Source organism: Triturus cristatus, chromosome 8 (assembly GCF_964204655.1).
Source record: "Triturus cristatus chromosome 8, aTriCri1.1, whole genome shotgun sequence".
Classification (NCBI taxonomy): domain Eukaryota; kingdom Metazoa; phylum Chordata; class Amphibia; order Caudata; family Salamandridae; genus Triturus; species Triturus cristatus.
The window spans coordinates 1,147,454,039-1,147,477,231 of record NC_140591.1 but is presented as its reverse complement, the minus strand read 5'-3'; positions in this window follow the sequence as shown (position 1 = coordinate 1,147,477,231).

Here is a 23,193-nt window from a genome sequence, read left to right as displayed (position 1 = left end):
AAAGGGGGGTCCCAAAACGCGTTTTTCCCATGCATTTTTCCATAGGACCTTTAGAACGAGCTACAGCCTGAACGGCTGAACAGAATTACTAGAAATTTGGCAGAGAGGTAGTCCCTAGGTCAAGGAAGTGCCTTTTGTAGGTTTGGTGTAAATCTGTTCAGTAGATTCTGAGAAAATAGCCTTTAAATCAATATATATATCTGAGCCCGCTTACGGTACGCTTACCGTACGCTTACCGTAAGCGTACGGTGGCGTGCGCGAGCGCGATTCTGATTGGCTCTTAGATCTTAGTAAACGTTCGAATCGGCCGAAACCAGGAAGCGGCGTCCGCCATCGCACTGAGTGTTATTTATCAAACATGATGGGCAAAAACATGTTACGGGGCTGTTTTGACAACTCCCTCCCACATAGTCATGTTGAGGGAGTCCACAAACATCCCCCAAGAGCAAAAACGGTTTTATTTTTTTTTCGGCAATTTGGCGGAGTACGCTTACCGTACGCTTACCGTAAGCGTACGGTAAAAAAATAAAAATAAAAAAAACACTATCCACACTTACCCCACCCCCTGTGCTTTTGGTGGCCGCAGGCCACCAAATGTGCAGGGCTTATTAATAGAGAAAAAAAACGTAATTTTGGCAACATGAAATTATAAAATCGAAATAAAAAAAACACTATCCACATTGACCCCACCCCCTGTGCTTTTGGTGGCCGAAGGCCACCAAATGTACAGGGCTTATTAAAGTTGATAAAAACCGTGCACGGTACGAACTGCGTTAAGTGGGCGCGCACGCCTCGAATGGCGTAAAGTAACTTAGCATTTAAAAAAACGTACAAATTCACTGAAAAAACCATAGGTTTCACACACGTTATAGTTAGGAATTAGCATTTAAAAAACCTTGCAAATTCACTGAAAAAACCATAGGTTTCACACATGTTATAGTTAGCGGAAATTTTACTGATAAAAAACCTGTGAAATTGCCCCGTTATAGTTAGTGCTGGCAACTATAACTCACGCGACCGCAATCCTCTGCTGATGACATATGTGTCTTTATGAAAAAAAAATATTTGTAATATATGTATAGCTAAAAATGTATGGAAGAAGACATGGGCAAATAAGTGTCTAAATACAGTATTAGCATCAGCAGAGGATTGCGGTCGCGTGAGTTATAGTTGCCAGCACTAACTATAACGGGGCAATTTCACAGGTTTTTTATCAGTAAAATTTCCGCTAACTATAACATGTGTGAAACCTATGGTTTTTTCAGTGAATATATATATATATATACATACATATTTTGTTTATTTTGACCAATATTCGTAATGATGTCATGATATTCGCAATGTCCCCACGATGATACTCTAGGGGCCGCGCTGGCAATTGTCATGAATCTCACGCAAGATTAATAAAATCAATTTTGGACACATAGGTGCCGATTCCGATCCTGGAAAAAATTTCCCCGTACGACTCGTATCCGGTCTTTTTACCGTACGAATCGTACAAGTGCCGTACAAACTGCCAAGTACGATTCGCATGGGAAAAAGTCCATACGAATCGCATTGGGAATAATTTCCCACACGTCCTCGGGTCGGAAAATGTGTCCGACACGTCCCCGGACGATTTACCGTACAAATGTGAAAAGTGTAGTCCGACCGCGCAAGTACGATCCATCCCGTGCGTCCGATGTTACAACCGTATGGAAAAAACACCGTCCGCACTAAACTCCCATAGCAACCATGGAGACATGTGCCTGCATACGCGCCGAACACCCCCCCCAGCCCCCGTATGTACGTGCCGAACCCCCCCAGCCCCCGTATGTACACGCCGAACCACCCCCCCAGCCCTCGAATGTACGTGCCGAACCCCCACCCGCGTATGTATGGAGCGTACCCCCACACCAACAGTGTATGTACGGACCGTACCCTCACCCGCGTATGTATGGAGCGTACCCCCACCCCAACAGTGTATGTACGGACCGTACCCACACCCGCGTATGTATGGAGCATACCCCCACCAGTCTAATTACGGACCGTACCCTCACCCGCGTATGTATGGAGCGTACCCCCACCCCAACAGTATATGTACAGACCGTACCCCCACCCGCGTATGTATGGAGCGTACCCCCACCCCAACAGTCTAAGTGCAGAACGTACCCTAACCCGCGTATGTATGGAGCGTACCCCCACCCCAACAGTGTATGTACGGACCGTACCCCCACCCGCGTATGAATGGAGCGTACCCCCACCCCAACAGTGTATGTACGGACCGTAACCTCACCCGCGTATATATGGAGCGTACCCCCACCCCAACAGTGTATGTACGGACCGTACCCCCACCCGCGTATGTATGGAGCGTACCCCCACCCCAACAGTGTATGTACGGACTGTACCCTCACCCGCGTATGTATGGAGTGTACCCCCACCCCAACAGTGTATGTACGGACCGTACCCCCACCCGCGTATGTATGGAGCGTACCCCCACCCCAACAGTGTATGTACAGACCGTACCCCCACTAGCGTATGCATGGAGCGTACCCCCACCCCAACAGTGTATGTACGGACCGTACCCTCACCCGCGTATGTATGGAGCGTACCCCCACCCCAACAGTGTATGTACAGACCGTACCCCCACTCGCGTATGCATGGAGCGTACCCCCACCCCAACAGTGTATGTACGGACCATACCCTCACCCGCGTATGTATGGAGCGTACCCCCACCCCAACAGTGTATGTACGGACCGTACCCCCACCCGCGTATGTATGGAGCATACCCTCACCCCACCAGTACGGAGCGCACCCCAGGCCCCAACACCAGCACCCTCACCCAACATGGCGCATGTACGAGTCTTACCAAGCCAGAGACAAGGGCAGCACTGTACAACAAAATGGCCAATGTACGCACCGTACAGACGCTACAAACACACGTACACAACCAGGACAAAGCAAAACAACACAAGAAGACTCCATTCGAATCGCACAAAGCCACAAAACATGTCCAACAAGCACAAATACGACCGATTCACTGACCTGCAACTGCCAAACTCCCAAACAGAGGCCCAAAACACAACCAATCCTTATAACACACCCACCCAAAGTTCAAACACAGCCACACCCACCAATGGAGCAATAAAAAGGCCCAACACACACAAACCATGATCCTTTGCAACAGACCCACTGCTGCCAGACCACACAGAGAAACAACTGCACCATACTACAACCTCCACTACACCTTACACCTGCACACCTTCACACAACCACCTTCACAAACACCCCCTCATCACATTCACACACACACCTTCACAACCACACCCACACACCCACAACCATCCACACCCACACCCCCCACAACCATCCACACCCACACCCCTCACCATGCCCACTAACAAGAATCCAAAGTTCACTAGCCGAGAGTTGGAGGTCCTTGTCGATGAAATCATCAGAGTCGAGCCACACCTCTTTGGAACATTGGTCAGACAGACCAGCATTTCCGAAAAATCAGCCATGTGGCAGACGATTGTCGATGCTGTGAATGCTGTTGGGTCCACCAGAAGGACCAGGCATGAATGCCAAGCAAGGTGGTACGATCTGCGGAGGAGGGTCTGAGCCAAAATGACCGAGGAACACAATCAGGCCAACACCACTGGAGGAGGGCCCCCCGCAGACGCGTACAATACAATCCCTGGGAGGAGAAGGTGATGGCCACGCTGCCGGTGGTGGGAGTGGAGGGAGTAGAAGGACTCCGAGAGCCTGGTGAGTACACAAACAACTCACATCACATGGGGGAACGTCATCCACAACCAAACTCACAATCATGCACGCAACCACCCCAAATCTATCGCATGACTCAACCACACTCCATAAACACGCACATGCCACTAGCGCCACCATGCCCCATGCACCCAGCTAGACAGTGCCAAGTCACAGGCCACAGAAAACACCAACACAAGACACGGTAACCCGGATGGCGGGAGTGTGGGCCTCAAAAATCACATAGTGCAACTCAGAAGCAGACAACTATGCCCTCAGCCCATAGGGCCTAGGTCACAGCCAGACAAACAGTGTGTCCCCACACAGGTAAGACTTGCCTGCAAATGGCAGACACCTTGCATGAAGACATGGGGGGGAAGGCACTTTTTGCACATGACAGCAGCTAATGAACAGCCAACACTGTGAAAGAGTGGCAGCACACACCACCACAGCAGCAGCGCAGACACACACACTACACCCAATGGGTGCCTGGAGATCAGAAACAAAATCACATGAACAAGCCAAGGGCCATGCAAAGATCTGCAAACAGTGTGTGCCTAGGAAGCTGGGCTGAGGTGACAGAGGGTGACACACAGAGGGAGGGAGAGGGGGAGAGAGAGGGAGGGAGACACAGGGAGACGGACAGAGGGAGGAGGCTGACACAGGCAGGGAGGGAGAGGGGGACAGAGAGGGAGTGAGAAAGGGAGACACAGGGAGACCAATTCAGCCTTGGGTGGTGTGGGAATGTCTGCTCGTCAGCAGGTGGACTGCGTGCATGTAGACAAGGGTGGCCAGTGCCTGAATCCCCTCTCTTCTCCATGGCAAAACACTGGGCCATGTGTAAACCTGTGCACAAGCACAACGCCAGCTACCTGCATTATATAAGTGTGTGGAACAACTCCATTTGCCCACGTACAGTGCAACACGGAAGGCGCCAATGCATGGCTCGCCACACCTGCTCACTCCACTGCTGACTGCAGTCACAATTGACACAGCAAGTAAGACTGTGTCACACATAGGTGAAGTCTCAAAAGCTGTGGCCAAGGGACATACCCATGCACAAGTGCACTGTGAGTGGAATGCAAGACATATCCAAATACCCAGAGGAAATGTACCAACTTTGAAAGGAATGAAACATGGATGTTGCATGGAACAAAAATAACATTGTCTCTCTCACACACAGGTCAATGTCGTGGATCACCCCCCAACACTGGGTGGGAAGACTCACAGGACCTGTCTCTGCGGGATGACGATCCCACTGGCAGCGACGACTCTCACCACTCTGTGGACGACCCGGACCAACCTGGCCCCTCTGGTGTCCAACCATCTGCAGCACCTGCGTCAGGTACAACTGGGCCAACCACCACCCCCACTCCTGCCACATCCCAGGAGACACCCAGGATCCCTGCCCCACCACCACAATGCAGCCAGGCTGACCAGGAGGGACATGGTGTACCGGGCACCCAGGAGGAGGCAGGCGACAACGCAAATGCCACCCCTCAGGGGTCACGGAGACCCGATGTGCCCACAAGGGCAGGCCAGGCGCTAGTGGGCAGGGGTGGTGGGAGTGGAGGACTGCGGAGGCGCGAGCCTGACCAGTTGGCTGTTGAACCGGTATATTCCCATGTAAGAAACATCCTGAACACATACCGGCAGGACACCACGGGCATGAGCCAGGTTGTGTCCACCCTCAACGAGATGAAGGGGACCCTTGAGGAGATCAAGACCCAGCAGGCCCAGCAACATGCGGAGCAACATGCCTGTCAACAGCGACACCAAGGACGGAGGGAGGACAGACAGGCTGAGCTTGTGACGGTGCTCACGGGAATAAACCGTTCACTCCGTCGGATAGCCGACAACATGGGCATCCCTCCCTGTGCCACCAGGCGAAGAACATCACCACCCACAGGGAGGGATCAGGAGGAGGAGGATACATCCGATGGAGCATCCCAACCATCGTCACGGCCTGCTTCTGAGGGTTCCCGCAGGAAAGGCGGGTCGTCAACGGAAAAGACCGTGAGGGTCGGCGCAACAGCACCATCTCCCAGGACACCTGGCCTGACACCTGGCCCACTGGCCCAACAGCAGCACATCAGCAAATGACATTCTCTGCCACATGGACTTGCTGGTCACTGTCTGACCAATGTTGACAAAGACTGTGGCATGGACTCTGATGATTTCCAATGGCAAGGATACCAACTCCCCCAGTGAACTTTGGATTCTACACACCCGTAAAGCCCTACTTGTCATACCCCCCCAACCGGTACCCCAACACAAATAAAAACTTACACAATCAAGAGCTGATGCCTACATTTTGCATTATTACATAACATGTGTCTTGTAAAGTCTAACCATGCCTGACTTCTCATATGACTTCAACCATCCATACCCTGGGGCCTGAGTCTTGCACAGGACACACATGGGTCACAATGTATTAGGCAAGACAGACATGGAGCACCATACACACCCGTGATGGGCCCAACCAGCTGAGGGGGTGGCCGCACAACCGTGCCGACAGACATATTGAGTACAGCAACAGTCATGCGCAGAGGTCAGGGATCATGTGGAGTGTCCTGGGGGGCACCCAGGTATGTGTAGACAGGTGGCAGAACCATGTCCTGCAAGCTTGAGTCAGGTGGATGCAGAGAATGGTGGCCTGGCCAACGTTGGATGCATGGGGATGGCACATGTCACAATACCCACACAGTCATGGACATCATGCACAATACACAGTCTAATCCCACACAAACAGCTTGCATCTTGCTACTCTACACATAGACACATAGCCACTATCACTGAGAACCATGCCAGACATGCCGTATGCACCGTGGCAACACACCAGCATTGACTGAGAAGAGGCACCTTGGAGGCATAGGGACACCTTTATTAGTCATGTATTCCGGAATGCAGAGGCAACTCGGAGTACACATACACAGGTCATGTGGAGTAACATGTGGGTCCAACACTGGCACCCCCCTTCTGCACCACAAATGCTTGATATCCATGGAACTGGCACACAAATGTCGGGTAACAGCTAAACACCCCCTGCTGCTCACGGAGAGGCTGCCATACACCATTGATCCTCTGATGTGGAAGTCCCACACCATGTCAAGCCAATGCAAACCGTATGTGTCCGAGGGCAGTGTTACACACATTGATGCCTTCATCACAATCCACTATCCCATTACTGATGACTGTCAACAAGTCTGACCATCTATTCAGGTGAGTCCACCTACATGTCATGTGTCCCATGGTGATGCGACATGTCTGCAGAGGAACCAAACATCGACAGGGGCAGTGTGCACAAATCGTAAACAACTGCCACACCCAATACACCCCTTACCCTAAGGAGACTTCCAAACTTGTCCGTGCGTGTAACGCTGAGTCAGCACACGATGACGTGTCCATGAGGAATAGCAGTGCCACAACAATGCAACCAGCAGACGGCATGCACAAGTACCTGGGGATGAGAGACACACAAGAAGTTAGCCACAAAAAGCTCATCCACTTGCATGTGCATGTACTCGACACATATAAGGATGACAACATGCTAGGTCACAATTATGACTGCGGAAATACACTCAACACTGGCACCATCACTCGAGTGACACATCCACACACACCTCTGACTCACGTGGCATACATGCAGATGGACACACACATTGCAACACATGCCACACAAAGACCAATGCGTGCACACTCAGACACTGGTACTCACCACTAAGCAAAGAAGTCACTTATGAGCCGACTCCGGATGTCCTCTTGCGGCTCCACATCCTCCACATCACTAGCCCCATTGCCAAGCCCTTCATCCTCCACGGGTGGATGGTCCTGATCATCTTGATCCAGGATGAGTGGCACAGCTTTCTCAACTGCCATGTTGTGCAGCATGCAGCAGACCATGAAGATTTTGCAGACCTTCACCGGGGCATATGGGAGGGCGCCGCCGGTCTTGTATAGGCACCTGAATCGGCTCTTCAGGAGGCCAAATGTCCCCTCTATCACTCGCCTTGTCCGGCCATGGGCGGTGTTGTAGCGGAGCTGGGCCGGCGTGCTGGGGTTGCGGAGAGGTGTGATCAGCCATGGCATGTTGGGATAGCCAGCGTCCCCTACATGGAAAACACATGGACAAAAGTAGGACAGGAGAAGCAGTCGGGCAGGAAGTCTACGCAAAATACAGGACAGACAGAGTGTACCCACCAACAACACATGCTCGTTCGTTGCGCAGCTGCGTCATCATTTCAGGCACCCTGCTACGCCTCAGGATGTTGGCATCGTGTGCTGATCCTGGAAAACGAGCACAGACATGTGAAATCACCATGTTGGACAGACACACCACAAGGGCATTGATGGAGTGGTAGTGCTTGCGATTACGGAAGGCTACCTCCTGTGCCTGTGGTGGTACCAATGCCACATATGTCCCATCTATGGACCCAATGACATGGGGCATCCCTCCCAGGGCATAGAATCCACGCTTGACACCTGTCAACTGTTCAGGAGTTGGGAAATGGACAAACTCATCCAGGTGAAGCAACATGGCCTCTAAAAAATCATGCAGCACATGGCTGAACATGGTCTGGGACATGCCACCAACATGAGCTATGGTATATTGAAAGGTACCCGTGGCAAAAAAATGTAGGGCTGCCATTACCTTCAGCTTGGGTGTCAGTGCCGTAGGATACCTGTGCAGCGGTTGCAGGTGTGGTGCCAGCCTTGCCGTCAACTCCTCAATCAACGGTTGGGGGAAGCGGTAGCAGCGTATACAGTCATTCTCCCGCATGTCAGCCAAGTCCGGAATTGGTCGGGGAAGAGGCGGCCCTCTCCAGTAATTTGGAAGTGACAAGGAAGAGTGAGTGCACCACAACAACAATTTCTATGTACTGAGCACATGTTAATCTGTCGATACACATATGCTACATATGGAGTCAGGTATGTGCTACATGCCCTGGACACGTATGGCTGCCAGGTGACACTCCTACCAAGACCCAGCTACACACGGGGATTGTGAACCTCCACATCCCATGGCATGGGACTAGCTGTGTCCCAGTGTAAGTGAACAGCCAGACGCAATACAGGAGTGACAAACATCAACATATTAGCAGATGTAGGATGTTGATTGCATAGACAGGTAGCGGGACACTAGAGCCACAGGTCACATGACATAACACTAGGACAGCCCACACACCTTGCCATGAAGGTGTACATGTCATGACTGATCACACATACATTGAGAGTATGCAGACAGGTCCTTGTTACGCTACTCCGTGTCCCATGCATACATACACACCTTACATCCGATACCACATGTGGCCTGGTGTGCGTAACAGTGTGCCATGGCCATCTACACACAGACACATGTTGGTTGCAGCAACTGCAGATGCATTTGAGGGAACACCAACATCAAGCTAATGGGAACACACCACACATACATGACATAGTCACATCGTGCAACGTGGGTAGTCACATGTCAGGTGTGGTAACCCCTGTAGCGGCCATCAGGGGACACTTGCGTGTGTTGTTGACTGTGCCATGCCAGTGACGCTTATCTCAAGTGTTCTGTACGACATGCACACATGTCAAAGGAGTGAAGGGCATGTCTGGCACATAGTGAACCTTCACACATCACATCTGTACACATCTCATCATACATCTATTGCCTTCACAACTCAGGAGTAATGTGCCACATCACAACCTTTCACACCTGTACCCCACACATGTAGTACTGCACAAACAATGCCTTGATGTCCATCCATGGACAAGTATGTCAGCTCTATTCCTGTCTGTGTGCTGCCTGTCACCACTGTTATGTGTGAAAGGCACCGTACATTCGCTCTGAGGGCGTGTGTACATTCACTATCACTATGGGGGTGCTGCCGTAGGCCTACCCATAGTGATAGTGAGCGTACACGCGTGTGTTTGGTCCGTATCACTATGGGTACGCATACGCGAGCACACCCATAGTGATAGTGAGCGTACACGCGTGTGTACGGTCCGTATCACTATGGGTACGCATACGCGAGCACACCCATAGTGATAGTGAGCGTACAGGCGTATGTACGGTCCGTATAACTATGGGTACGCATACGCGAGCACACCCATAGTGATAGTGAGCGTACACGCGTGTGTTCGGTCCGTATCACTATGGGTATGCATACGTGAGCAAACCCATAGTGATAGGAAGCGTACACGCGTGTGTATGGCCCGTATCACTATGGGTTTGCTCGCGTATGCGTACCCATAGTGATACGGACCGTACACATGCGTGTACGGGCCGTTGCAATGCATTAGGGGTGCCTTAGGGCCCCAGAACGCACCGTACCTGTGTGTGAATATACTAATTACATAGAGGACACATGAGGGACAAGTATAAAGCCAGAGATGAATGCTGGTTGCCATGGAGACGGAGTTTAAAGTTTGAATTTTTTGAATCTGGTGGCCTGCAAAAGTCGGTTTGGAAGAATCTACTTTGTTGCAAAGTGGTTGTTGACGTTACATCATGCTGACTTGTAAAAAAACTGCTACCCCCTCACAGGGGTAGGTTTAAAGGGATTGGAGGAAACATAGGACGCAAATGTGAGTGACCAATCACTCTGTACTCCTGTGCATGCAACAGGCCAGCAAGGCTGATAAAAGGCACCCAGGTACCATGAGAGAGCACTTGCCTGCACATCTTTGGATTCAACTACACTGCTGCTGCTCGTGATTCCCTGGCACCATGTCAAGGTCTGTGGAGAAGGCCCAGCCTTTCACCCTGGAGGAGAATCTGGCATTGCTGGATGTCATCCTCCCACAGTACCCCATGCTGTATGGCCGGCCAGGGTATCAGGTGAGTGCTGAGTGCACTAGCACAGACTGTGTCCCTTTTTTGTGGCTGTCACTTCTGGCATTGTGTCCAGGTGTGACACACATGCATTGTACTGTAGAGTGGGTCCCAGGGGGGGAATGCCTGATGTCTCCCAGCCACAACATGCTGTGGTGCATGTCTGCTGTCCTCACTTGCATTGTGTTCACAGTGACAATCACTGCATGGTGCATGCCACATTCTGCCTCTCTAATCCTCCTGGGAATGTTGTTTCTACAGTCCTCATGTGATTCTGTGGTCACCCCAGTGTGACAGGTGACTGTACCCACAGATGTGTGTTTGTGTCGTGTAGCTGTGCTGAGAGTGTCCACATGATGTGTTCGTACCCTGGACATCGGTGTGTGTGTAAGTCCCCAAGTCATGTGGGTGGGTGCATATGTGGAGTGTAGCACCCCAGCTGCATGAGGGATGGGTATACCCTGCCCATCTGCTGTGAGCAGGGAACAGTGATGTGTGTCTGCCGTGATGAGCCATCCCCACACCTGTTACCCCAACCAGTCTAGTGGCACATGTGCAGAGTGAGGTTTGTAGCTGCAGTTGCCAATGGCAGGTGAATGTCCTGTGCCTGTGTGTGTCTGTGTACTCTGCTGAGGTAGCGTCAGTGGCCTGTGGCATGTGACTGCTTTGAGGTGCTGCACATAATCCTGGTGTAGCTTGTGATGCACAGTGTGAGCCTGGATCATTGATTGTGTCGTTGCCCTCATTCCACCTGTGTACTTTCAATGGCACATACTGCTTTTGCCCTTCCCCAAAGGATAATGTCCCTATGATAATGGTGCAATGCTTTGGCTGCATACTATGCCTTGTTGTAACCAGCAAATTTGTTCTAATGTGTGTCTCTGTGACATGTGCCAGGTGTATTGATGTAGTGTCACTTGTTCATCCTCACAGGTAGGCGCCTCTGCCAAGAAGCAGATCTGGATTAACGCCGTCAGTGCCGTGAGGAGGACGGAGGGTCGCAAGCGGCGCCTGGCCCAGGTGAGAAAACGCTGGCAGGATATCCGGTGCTGGACGCGGAGGATCGCACGGGTCCTGCTGGGGGACTCACCTGAGACCCATAAGAACCGTGGTCGCCGCCGTCTGACCCACATCCACAAGCGTGTGCTGGCGGTGGTGTTTCCAGACATGGACAGACGCTTACGGGAGAAGCAGCAGCAGGAAGGGGGTAGGTACATGTGTGTTTGTTGTGTGTCACCAGCATTTGTAAGTGCGCAGTTGCATGGATACACTGCCAGGGTTTAAATGTGCTGTGCAGATCCTGTTACCCACAGTATAGTGGTGCTCTCCTGCCTCCCTTACCCTCCTTGCCATGTGTTCCCTGGTCTGTGTGTAGTCACTCTTTCACAAGGTTATCTAGGCTGGCAGTTTATCCACGTGACCAATGCCTGTAGCATCATGTGTGGGGGTGGTGTGTAACAGGTTTTGGGACCTTGCCTGTGCCCTGTCCAGTTCAGTACTTGTGGGTTCCAATTCAGTTGGCACTGATGCTGAGTCCAGACATGGGAGTATGTCTCTCAAGTGTAATGCCTTACAGCACGCATGTCCTATGTTGTGGCCTGTGACATGATGTGCATGAGTGTGCGACACGCATAGTGCAGGGATGGTGGCGTGTGTTGCAGTCATTCCCATTCAGGACCATGGAGTTGTGTGGCCACTACTGTCCCCTGGGGCATATTTTCCTAGGTGTCATGTGTGTCATCACAAAATGTGGACACTCTCAGTGTCTGCAGCATAGGTTGTGCTCTATGCCATTGTCCCCTGGCACCATGTATATTGACGTAAAATGTACTACAAGTGTCCACTGTACATCCTGACCTGATTTTCCTTGTTCATACTCACGGTGGCCAGTGCCTGTGTGTCTGGTTACAATCATCTGATGATGCCCATTTGTACATGATATATTTGGACAGGCGCACCTTGGGTATTTTGTGTCCAATCTTGATTTTTTGCAGCCCATGTGTATTTCACCCAGACTAAGAGATGTAAGTGCTTCCTGTGTCTCAACAAATTGTCTCATGTAGGGGGTGGTTGGTGCTGGCAAGGCCTACATGTCAAAACCTGAAATCTCCTTGCTAGGTCTGGCCAGTGTGTGATGTTTGTCTGGACATACACTCAAGGTGCAGTGACCCAGTCATGGTGGGCATGTTTTTCAGTATTACCTATGCAGCATGTACCTCAAGTTCATGGATATGGTCCCTGCTCATCCCTATTTTCGGCAACGCTGTGTGGTGCAGATGCAGTGCTGGATTGTCCCCGGAGCCTGGCTCCTCTGTCAAAATCCATTTCATGTCATTTGCAATTGTGTCATGCTCTCCATAGTTTCTCAGTGGCATGGTGGGTCAACCAACTGTGTGTTGCAGGGCCTACATATGTACCTTGTATTGTAGATGTTACTCATCTTTCTTTTCAGGCTATGCACTGTAACCTATGTAGATTGGACTCATGTGACATATGTATACAGGTGTACGATTAATTCCTGTCTCTTCACCTTGCCCACAGCATCGTCGGGGGACACGGATGGAGACATCAGCACAGACCGTGCGGAGGGACCAAGCACCAGTGCCAGCAGTGACATCTTGGCTGGCACATCGAGTGGAACTGAGGCGGAGGGGAGTGAGGCGGAGGACCTGTCCTGTGCCACCACAGAATATGAAGCTGACGGGTCCGAGGCTGAGCTCTCCTAGTGGGCGGAGGCTGCTCCACCAGCTGACAGCGGCACAACATCTCTCCACGCCCCCTCCATTGTCATCACCCGCCTCCCACTTGCTCGTGTCCCTTCCCAGCGTGCTCGGTCACCACATGTCTCCTTCCTGCCAGGCACCGCACCCCCTGCCCCTGTCTCCACTGCTGCCGCCAATGCCGAGTCTGTGGACATCCAGCGGCAGTTGCAGGTTGGTCAGGCTGCGATGCTTAATGTCCTCCATGGCCACAGCCGAGTGCTAAACTACATGGAGGCATACTTGGAGGGCATTTTATCATCGCAGGCTGGCCAACGCAACTTGCTGAGGTCCATTGACTCGACACTGACTGCAGCAGTGGGTCTCCTGCAGCGCTTCGTCCAACCCCCTACCCCTGCCCCATCCACACTTCCCACTCCCATGCCTGTCCCACGTACACCCAGACATCAGCATGCACCCACCACAACAGACACAGGCACCACACCAGCAGGAAAGGTCAAATGCACACCTCCTGGCACGCACACACAGGGTGAAGTAGGCACACCCACTGGGTCGGGGGGCAAACGTAAGACACGCAGCCAGAGTGGGAGTCCGCATTCCACAAAATCCACTCCCTCCAAATCCCCTCCCCTCAGCTCTCCTGGCCAAGAGTCGGATACAGGGTCAGTCCTGCCCAGTCTGTCCGTCACCCCAGTGTGGCACCACCCCGCAAGCGGTGGAGGCAGGACACCGGCAGGGGAGTTTTAGTCCCCCCCCTGTCCACACCCTCCCCCAGTGGCGCTACGACCCATCCCTCCGACCCCCCCCCTGCTTGGGGCCTGTGGTTCCTTCGGGTGCAGGGGAGACGCTGGGGGACCTTGCTAAGGTGTGCAGCGCCATCCTGACCTCCACCTTTGGTGCTGCCCCACTCCCTGTGGTGGAGTCCTCCGTCCCTGCACCCACGACGCCTACCCTTGGCCCTCCTGTCCCTGCGGTGCCTGGTCCTTCCCCCCCACATGATGCCCCCCCCCCTGTGGAAGACAAAGGAGTCTGACTGTGCAGGCAAGCTAGGGGACACACGTCCCACTGTGTCCCCCATCCGGATTGGAGTCATGGACTGCCCTATGGGCCTTGTATATATTGACATTTATAAGGATTATTACTTACATCCTGCTGAATAAAGCATTTTTTTTTAAATAGAACACTACTGTTTATCTGGTATTGCTGTTGGTGGACCTGCTCCATGATTTGGGGTGGTGATAATGTGTTGGGTGTGTGGGAAATGTAGTCTTGTGCTGGTCATAGGGTGGACCCTGGTATCTGTGTGCCATCACAAGCTGTTGGCTACATAACTTTGTTCATGTAAGCAGTTACTGCATGGTGACATCGTCCCAAGATTTGTTCCTTCCTCTGTGTAACCTGACATCTTCCCTGCAGGGTCATTCCAATATGTGGTGCTGAGCTGTGTCTACATTGGCTGGGTGTGTGACGGACTCGTTAAGCTTTGGCCATGCATGCTGAGCGATGTCTACACCTCCATCATTCGTGGCATCCTTGGTGGTCACTGTACTTGTGTATGTAGACTGTTGACATAACTTCATGTGGACATGTTTTCTTTTAGGCGCTATGCATGTGTGTACTCCCAGCCTCGCACACATGTGGTACATGTACTGCAGGGTCTTTGTGCACCTGACTGACATTTGTGGGCATTGGATATGTGGGTACTCCACCCTTTTCTTTCCAGGGGCACTGCTGTGAGTGTAAGGCACCCACCCCTCCTGTGTCTGGGCACTGCTGGGAGTGTTAGGCACCCACCCCTCCTGTGTCTGGGCACTGCTGGGAGGAATCTGCACCCACCCCTCTTATGTCTGGCCACTGCTGGGAGGAATCTACACCCACCCCTCTTATGTCCGGGCACTGCTGGGAGTGTTAGGCACCCACCCCTCCTGTGTCTGGGCACTGCTGGGAGGAATCTGCACCCACCCCTCTTATGTCTGGCCACTGCTGGGAGGAATCTGCACCCACCCCTCTTATGTCTGGCCACTGCTGGGAGGAATCTGCACCCACCCCTCTTATGTCCGGGCACTGCTGGGAGTGTTAGGCACCCTCCCCTCCTGTGTCTGGGCACTGCTGGGAGGAATCTGCACCCACCCCTCTTATGTCTGGGCACTGCTGGGAGGAATCTGCACCCACCCCTCTTATGTCTGGCCACTGCTGGGAGGAATCTGCACCCACCCCTCTTATGTCTTGCCACTGCTGGGAGGAATCTGCACCCATCCCTCGTATGTCCGGGCACTGCTGGGAGTGTTAGGCACCCACCCCTCCTGTGTCTGGGCACTGCTGGGAGGACTCTGCACCCAACCCTCCTATATCAGGATATGTACGCTTAGAACATACACGGGTGTGGGTTTGCTCCATGCATACGTGGGTGGTGGTATGGTCCGTACGTACACTGTTGGGGAGGGGGGTACGCTCCATACATACGGGGGTGGTGGTACGGTCCGTACATACACTGTTGGGGTGGGGGTACGCTCCATACATACGGGGGTGGTGTTACGGTCCGTACGTACACTGTTGGGGTGGGGGGTACGCTCCATACATAGGGGGGGTGGTACGGTCCGTACGTACACTGTTGTGGTGAGGGTATGCTCCATGCATACGCGGGTGGGGGTACGGTCCGTACATACACTGTTGGGGTGGGGGTATGCTCCATACATACGCGGGTGGGGGTACGGTCCATACATACACTGTTGGGGTGGGGTACGCACCATGCAGACGTGGGTGAGGGTACGGTCTGTATATACACTGTTGGGGTGGGGGTATGCTCCATTCATACGCGGGTGGGGGTACAGTCCGTACATACACTGTTGGGGTGGGGGTACGCTCCATACATACGCGGGTGAGGGTATGGTCCGTACATTCACTGTTGGGGTGGGGGTACGCTCCATACATACGGGGGTGGTGGCACGGTCCGTACATTCACTGTTGGGGTGGGGGGTACGCTCCATACATACGGGGGGTGGTACGGTCCGTACGTACACTGTTGTGGTGGGGGTACGCTCCATGCATACGGGGGTGGTGGTACGGTCCGTACGTACACTGTTGGGGTGGGGGTACGCTCCATACATACGGGGGGGTGGAACAGTCTGTACGTACACTGTTGTGGTGGGGGTACGCTCCATGCATACGCGGGTGGGGGTACGGTCCGTCCATATCTGTACCCACGCTGTAGAATGCTTGTGCGGCCCGTACCCAGGCCTTTGCCACGTGGGTACGAGCCGTCCCGCCATTGTTGGGGTGACGTAGGTGTGGGCATGGTACGACTCGTACCCACGCTCTTAAGGCGTGGGTACGGGACGTACCTGTATTGTTGTGTTGCTGGTTCGCGTCGTCACCCACTTCCGTTGTGGCGGACGCTGGCTTTGCTGGACACGCCCCCACCCCCTCGTAGTGACCAGGGCCTGGGGGTCAGGTATGTCCAGGGCATGTGTGCTCTGTGACTTGGGTGGGGGTTTTGTGGCCTGCCCCTGCTCCTGCCCCCCCCCTTTGTTGTTCTGACCTTCTGCGGCGTCTGCGTCGATACCTGTAGAGGAGGTCGACTGCTATGAGGGCCGGGATGACACGTAGGTTCGGGTCCATGTCTGTCCGTCGCGTGCAGGTACTCCTTGTTCGCGTCGTCCTAATTTCCCTGCAGTTTTTGGCTGCCGAAAAATATTCTCCGTGCGGGATGACGTCGGTATGAATCGTAATTCCTGGTTCGTGAAACGCAGGCTGCATCGTCCTGACATCATGTCGGCGCTTTCACGGATCACATTTGTCTGTATATTTTCATCGGTGGGTGTTTTGTACGAATCGTACGGAAATTGTATTTCCGTGTGAATCGTACTTCCATGATTGTATATTGTTACAACCGGGTACGCATCGGACGGAGAATATGCTCCGTCCGACGGTTCGTACCCGGTTTCTCCAGGATCGGAATCGGTACCTTAATCTGTGTCACTAATACTCTCATTTGTCAATCATGGGGTCAGAGTACCTCCACCCTGACCCCTTGGTGCCGATCACAATCCTGTAAAAACAGGGTACGAACCGTCGGACGGAGCATATTCTCCGTCCGACGCGTACCCGGTCATCAAAATATACAAACATGGAATTACGATTCGCACGGAAACTCCATTTCCGTACGAATCGTACAAAACCCCGACCGACGAAAATAAACATACAAATGTGATCCGGAAAAGCGCCGACGTGACGTCGGGGCGCACGCAGCCTGCCATTCACGAACCAGGAATCACGATTCGCACCGACGTCATCCCGCACGGTGAATATTTTCCGGCTGCCAAAAACTGCCGGGAAATCAGGATGACGCGAACAAGGAGTACCTGTACGCGACGGACAGACATGGACCCGAACCTACGTGTCATTCCGGCCCTCATAGCAGTCGACCTCCTCTACAGGTTCGGACGCAGACGCCGCAGAAGGTCAGAACAACAAAGGGAGGGGGGAAAGGGGGGGGGGCAGGACCAGGGGCAGGCCACAAAACCCCCACCAAAGTCACACAGCACACATGCCCTGGACATACCTGACCCCCAGGCCCTGGTCACCATGAGGGGGTGGGGGAGTGTCCAGCAAAGCCAGCGTCCGCCACAACGGAAGTGCCTGACGACGCGAACCGGCAACACAACAATACAGGTACGTCCCGTACCCACGCCTTAAGAGCGTGGGTACGAGTCGTACCACGCCCACACCTATGTCATCCCAACAATGGTGGGATGGCTGTACCCACGTGGCAAAGGCCTGGGTACGGGCCGCACAAGCACCACATAGCGTGGGGACGCATATGTACGGACCGTACCCCCACCCGCGTACGTATGGAGCGTACCCCCCACCCCAACAGTGTAAGTATGACCCGTACCCTCACCTGCATACGTATGGAGTGTACCCCCCACCCCAACAGTGTAAGTATGACCTGTACCCTCACCCGCGTACGTATGGAGCGTACTCCGCACCCCAACAGTGTAAGTACGACCCGTACCCTCACCCGCGTACGTATGGAGCGTACCCCCCACCCCAACAGTGTAAGTACGACCCGTACCCTCACCCACGTACGTATGGAGTGTACCCCCCACCCCAACAGTGTAAGTATGACCCGTACCCTCACCCACATACTTATGGAGCGTACCCCCCACCCCAACAGTGTAAGTACAACCCGTACCCTCACACGCGTACGTATGGAGAGTACCCCCCACCCCAACAGTGTAAGTACGACCCGTACCCTCACACGCGTACGTATGGAGCGTACCCCCCACCCCAACCGTGTATGTACGACCCGTACCCTCACCCCAACCATGTATGTACGATGCGTACCCTCACCCGCGTATGTATGGAGCGTACCCCCACCCCAACAGTGTAAGTACGACCCGTACCCTCACCCGCGTACGTATGGAGCGTACCCCCACCCCAACAGTGTAAGTATGACCCGTACCCTCACACACGTACGTATACGTCCCACCCCTACAGTGTAAGTACGACCCGTACCCTCACCCTCGTACGTATGGAGCGTACCCCCACCCCAACAGTGTAAGTACGACCCGTACCCTCACACGCGTACGTATACATCCCACCCCAACAGTGTAAGTACGACCCGTACCCTCACCCGCGTATGTATGGAGCATACCCCCACCCCAACCGTGTAAGTATGACCCGTACCCTCACCTGCGTACGTATGGAGTGTACCCCCCACCCCAACAGTGTAAGTATGACCTGTACCCTCACCCGCGTACGTATGGAGCGTACCCCGCACCCCAACAGTGTAAGTACGACCCGTACCCTCACCCGCATACGTATGGAGCGTATCCCCCACCCCAACAGTGTAAGTACGACCCGTACCCTCACCCACGTACGTATGGAGTGTACCCCCCACCCCAACAGTGTAAGTATGACCCGTACCCTCACCCACATACTTATGGAGCGTACCCCCACCCCAACAGTGTAAGTACAACCCGTACCCTCACACGCGTACGTATGGAGCGTACCCCCCACCCCAACAGTGTAAGTACGACCCGTACCCTCACACGCGTACGTATGGAGCGTACCCCCCACCCCAACCGTGTATGTACGACCCGTACCCTCACCCCAACCATGTATGTACGATGCGTACCCTCACCCGCGTATGTATGGAGCGTACCCCCACCCCAACAGTGTAAGTACGACCCGTACCCTCACCCGCGTACGTATGGAGCGTACCCCCACCCCAACAGTGTAAGTACGACCCATACCCTCACACACGTACGTATACGTCCCACCCCTACAGTGTAAGTACGACCCGTACCCTCACCCGCGTACGTATGGAGCGTACCCCCACCCCAACAGTGTAAGTACGACCCGTACCCTCACACGCGTACGTATACATCCCACCCCAACAGTGTAAGTACGACCCGTACCCTCACCCGCGTATGTATGGAGCATACCCCCACCCCAACCGTGTATGTACGACACGTACCCCCACCTCGTATGCATGGAGCTAACCCACACCGTGTATGTTCTAAGCGTACATATCATGAAATAGGAGGGGTGTGTGCAGAGTCCTCCCAGCAGTGCCCAGAGACAGGAGGGGTGGGTGCAGAGTCCTCCCAGCAGTGGCCAGACACAGGAGGGGTGGGTGCAGATTCCTCCCAGCAGTGCCCAGACACAGGAGGGGTGGGTGCAGAGTCCTCCCAGCAGTGCCCAGAGACAGGAGGGGTGGGTGCAGAGTCCTCCCAGCAGTGGCCAGACACAGGAGGGGTGGGTGCAGATTCCTCCCAGCAGTGCCCAGACACAGGAGGGGTGGGTGCAGAGTCCTCCCAGCAGTGCCCAGAGACAGGAGGGGTGGGTGCAGAGTCCTCCCAGCAGTGGCCAGACACAGGAGGGGTGGGTGCAGAGTCCTCCCAGCAGTGCCCAGAGACAGGAGGGGTGGGTGCAGAGTCCTCCCAGCAGTGGCCAGACGCAGGAGGGGTGGGTGCAGAGTCCTCCCAGCAGTGCCCAGACACAGGAGGGGTGGGTGCCTAACACGGACAGCAGTGCCCCTGCAAAGAAAAGGGTGGAGTACCCACAGATCCAATGCCCACAAATGTCAGTCAGGTGCACAAAGATCCTGCAGTACATGTACCACATGTGTGCGAGGCTGGGAGTATACACATGCATAGCGCCAAAAAGAAAACATGTACACATGAAGTCATGGTAACAGTCTACATACACAAGTACAGTGACCACCAAGGATGCCACGAATGATGCAGGTGGAGACATGGCTCTGCATGCATGTGCAAAGTTGAAGGAGTCCGTCACACCCCCAGCTGATGTAGACACAGCTCAGCACCACATAGTGGAAACACCCTGCAGGGAAGATGTCAGGGTACACAGAGGAAGGAACACACCTTGGGACAATTTCACCATGCAGTAACTGCTAACATGAACAAAGACACTTAGCTAACACCTTGTGATGGCACACAGATACCAGGGTCCCCCCTATGACCAGCACACTACTACATTTCCCAAACACATGTTCACCACCCAAAATCATGTAGCAGCCCCACCAACAGCAATACCAGAGAAGCAGTAGTGATCTAAGGAAAAATAAATTGGTTTTATTCAGCATTACCAAAAAATGTTTGGGTGGATAAAGTTCAATATTTACAAAGCCCATAGGGCCGTCCATGAGTCACAGCTGGATGGGGGACACAGTGGGACGCGTGTCCCCTAGCTTGCCTGCACAGTCAGACTCCTTCGTCTTCCACAGCGGGGAGGGCATCATGTGGGGGGGAAGGACCAGGCACCGCAGGGACAGGAGGGCGAAGGGTAGTCGTCGTGGGTGCAGGGATGGAGGACTCCACCACAGGGGGTGGGGCAGGGCCAAAGGCGGAGGCCAGGATCTTACTGCACACCTTAGCAAGGTCCTCCAGCGTCTACCCTGCACCTGAAGGAACCACAGGCCCCAAGGAGGGGGGGGGGGGGGCGGAGGGATGGGTCGCAGCACCACTGGGGGAGGGTGTGGACAGGGGGGGGCTCAACCACCCTGACCGGGGACTCCCTTGACCGCTTGCGGGGTGGTGTCACTGTGGGGCTCAGGGACAGAGCGGCCATGAAGGAGTCCTTGCCGGATATGTGGCCAGGAGAGCTGAGGGGAGGGGATTTGGAGGGAGTGGATTGGGTGGAATGCGGACTCCCACTCTGGCTGCATGACTTGCGTTTGCCCCCCGACCCAGTGGGTGTGCCTACTTCACCCTGTGTGTGCGTGCCAGGAGGTGTGCGTATGATCTTTCCTGCTGGTGTGGTGCCTGTGTCTGTTGTGGTGGGTGCATGCTGACGTCTGGGTGTACGTGGGACAGGCATGGGAGTGGGAAGTGTGGATGGGGCAGGGGTAGGCGGTGGGACGTAGCGCTGCAGGAGACCCACTGCTGCAGTCAGTGTTGAGTCTATGGACCTCAGCAACTGGCATTGGTCAGCCTGCGATGAAAAAACGCCCTCCAAGTATGCCTCCATGTTGTGCAGCACTTGGCTGTGGCCATGGAGGACATTAAGGATCGCAGCCTGACCAACCTGCAACTGCCGCTGGATGTCCACAGACTCAGCATTGGCGGCAGCAGTGGAGACAGGGGCAGGGGGTGCGGTGCCTGGCAGGAAGGAGACATGTGGTGACCGGGCACGCTGGGAAGGGACACGAGCAAGTGGGAGGCGGCTGATGGCAATGGAGGGGGCGGGGTGCGATGTTGTGCCGCTGTCAGCTCCTGGTGCAGCCTTCGCCCACTTGGAGAGATCATCCTCGGACCCGTCAGATTCATATTCAGTTGTGCCAGTGGACAGGTCCTCGGCCTCACTCTCCTCCGCCTCTGTACCACCCAATGTGCCAGGCACGATGTCAACGCTGGCACTGGTGCTCAGTCCCTCCGCTCCGTCTGTGCTCATGTCTCCCTCCGTGTCCCCCGACGATGCTGTGGGCAAGGTGAAGAGACAGCAATTAATCACACACATGTATACATATGTCACATGAGTCCAATCTACATAGCTTACAGTGCATAGCCTGCAAAGAAAGATCAGTAACACCTACAAAACAAGGTACAGATGTAGGGCATGCAACACACAGTTGGTTGACCCACCATGCCAATGAAAATCCATGGAGAGCATGACACAATAGCAAATGACATGAAATGGAGTTTGACATAGGAGCCAGGCCCTGGGGACAATCCAGCACTGCATCTGCACCACACAGCGTTGCCGAAAATAGGGATGAGGAGGGACCATATCCATGAACTTGCGGGACATGCTGCATAGGTAATACTGAAAACATGCCCACCATGACTGGCTCACTGCACCTTGAGTGTATGTCCAGACAAACATCTTACACTGGCCAGACCTAGCAAGGAGAATTCTGGTTTTGACATGTAGGCTTGGCCCGCACCAACCACCCCCTACATGAGACAATTTGTTGAGACACAGGTGGCAGTTACATCTCTTAGTCTGGGTGAAATACACAGGGACTGCAGAAATGCAAGATTGGACGCCAAATACCCAAGGTGCGCCTGTCCAAATAATCATGTTCAAATGGCCACCATCAGATGATTGTAACAAGACACACAGGCACTGGCCACCGTGAGTATGAACAAGGAAAATCAGGTCAGGCTGTACAGTGGACACTTGTACTACATTTTACGTCATTATACATGCGCCAGGGGACAATGGCACAGAGCACAACCTATGCTGTAGACACTGAGAGTGTCCACGTTTTGTGATGACACACATGACACCTAGGAAAATATGCCCCAGGGGACAGTAGTGGCCACACAACTCCATGGTCCTGAATGGGAATGACTGCAACACATGCCACCATCCCTGCACCATGCGTATCGCACACTCATGCACATCATGTCACAGGCCACAACATGGGACATGCGCGCT